Here is a 2880-nt window from a genome sequence, read left to right as displayed (position 1 = left end):
TACTTTGTTTTCTAAACGATGATAAAACTCTAAAAAAATTTAGCAAAAAATAAAAACTCAAAAAAGAAATTGAGATCAACAGAGATGATTTGGATGAACTGTAAAAAAGCTCATGTTGGTATGATATGGAACAAATCGTAACAGACCATTTAACTACAATAATTTAATATAAAGCTTAAAATCTACTATTACCTAATTGATCAATTAATTTCTTATAATTTTCAGATGATTGAATATTTGAATTTAATTGATATCTTTTGATATGATTTGGATTTTATTTAAACTAAGATTACTGGATCTTACCAAATATCTAACAACTTTGGTAAAACGTAACTTTAATAATATACTTGCATGATCTCATTATTTTTCAAGATACTGAAGCATAAAATATATGTGAAATATAGTCTCATATTCATTATAAATGAAATAGATCAAAATATCCACATATAAACTTCAAACTACCACAAATTTTCTAAAGATTTGCCACAGTTTAGTATAAAATTTAAAGAAGTTATTGTATCATCAAAATCAAACAGGCTTGGACATTTTACCCGGACCCGAAAATCCGAGCCGGAACCGATTCGAAAATATTCGATCTGAAATCAAACCGAAAATTTAAAGTATTTATTGGATCAAAAAAATTTCTATCCGAAAGAACCTGAACCAAAAAAAACCCGAATAGACTCGACCTGATAAAAACCAACTAATACCTGACTTAAAAACATAAATATTCAAAACTAAGATTTTTTGTGTTCTATTTTCTATATTTATTTTATGATTTAGTTAAAATATCTTTTTACAAACAATTTTTGTTATTATTTTGTAACATTTTCAAGTAATATGAAGCTTAAAATGTAAAATCTAGAGTTTAAAAACATCTTATTTTAATTATTAATTGTTTATTTTAAGTTATTTTGTAAAATTTTAAATATATATAACAAATTTCGACTAAATTTTACAAGGTTTGGGTATATCATGTACTTTTAAGATCTGAAAATACATGAATTCAATCTGGATCCGAAAATTAAGAGTATTGTACATGTATTTTAATTATAGACCAGAAACAACCCAGACCTGAGAAAAACAGACCCGAATCCAAGAAGAACCGACCCAAACCGAAATTTTTTTTACGAATACCTATTGGATCTAAATATCTAGGATCCGAAGGACCCAGACCCGAAATTTTTTGGACCAAACCCAACCCAAAGACCCAAACGTCCAGGCCTAAGTGTATGAATGAGCATTCGGGTACCCATTTGGATACGAGTCAGTACTTTAGAGTATCAGAGTTTTGAGTTTTTGGGTAGGGTTCGAGTCGGTCCTCCCATATACGGATATGTTCGGTTCTGATGTATATGAACCTGGAAATAACCAAATAACCAATGTATCTGAAACATGTTTGTCATGTTTGTAATACTTGAACCGGCCTAATTTTAAAATATAACTAATATATATTTACATTCTGAATATCGTAGAATACTCATTTGGTTTTCGGTTTAGGCCGGCAATTTTTTTTCTTTTTAAATCTGAATTCTTCGAGTCCTCGACATTTGGATCCAATTAGGTATTTGAAATATTTCCGGTTATGGTTCAGTTTGGTTCCTTTTGGAATCGAGTCAGTTCGAGTCCATAATTCAAATAACCCTAAAATACATGTAATTTGGGTACGTAATAGTCTAGTTCAGTTCAGATATTTAGGAGCAAAAAAAATTATAGTACCCGAAAAGCCGAAAGACGAAAAATACCTAAAATACTAATTCATATCTAACTTTATTTATAACCCAAACAAAATCCCCGCTTTCGGAGCGCGGATCAAAATCTAGTATTAGGTTATTAATTGAGCCAAAATTTATTTATACGTACAACGTTAGAATTATTTCATGTGTTGTTATATATGTATAAGACATAACCGGATTTAATATATTCATGTGACCAAATTAGTTTTAGTTTTGGAATGAAATATATGAATTTGGCTTTGCAATCGTAATTGGAGTATTAAATTGTGTTTAAATTGAAACTTTCCCCAATATAGGATTAATGCATATAGTTATTATAGTCTTTATTTTCTATATATATTGAGAAATCAAATATGGTAGTTTACTAATGGAAAACTTTGTTTGCACGGCAATTCAAGATCGATAACACAGATTACAAATATGCAAAAGCAAGTTTGGCCAAATGAATCAATTAAAATTAAATCTCTTGCTTAAATAAGGCTAATATTTGATGTCAAAAAGAAAAGAAAATAAGGCTAATATTAATGCGTAAATTGATTATGTTGGTATCATAATTTCGTGAAATTGACAATCATATATTCACGTATTAATTAGCTAAATATTTGTAATTATTCTTGGTTTGACACCTACATTATATATAAGAGGAGTCATAAGACCCACATACTCAATCCCCTATATATTATTTGAAAATCATTACAACTTCTTTTTTGTAGCCACATGTCATCACTAGAATGATTCTTAGAATCATTAGAGAAATATGTTGGTTCATCTAATTATATAATAAGTTTTTTAATAAACTAAAAATAAATTCATCATTAATGTACTTTATTATTTCCTTAAATAAAATTTACGGAATTGTCTAATGTGACTAAAGTATATATGAGAATTAATGATTTTGAATAATAAAGATTTGATAAAAAAAATAGTGTATCTTCTATCATATTTGTTTAATTTTAAACTATTAAATAAATTAAACAACCATAATAACCATATAATAAAAATTTAGATTTTTATGTATATGTTATATTTTGAATTTTTACAAACGGCTATAAATTACTAAAACTGTTAAAAGTCTCACATTCAAATTTTATGATCTATGGTTTAAAATTTTTGTTATGACAAAATACAAATGATTACAAAAATT

This window comes from Brassica oleracea, chromosome C7, assembly GCF_000695525.1.
Source record: "Brassica oleracea var. oleracea cultivar TO1000 chromosome C7, BOL, whole genome shotgun sequence".
Classification (NCBI taxonomy): Eukaryota; Viridiplantae; Streptophyta; class Magnoliopsida; order Brassicales; family Brassicaceae; genus Brassica; species Brassica oleracea.
Note: the sequence above shows the minus strand (reverse complement) of the source record.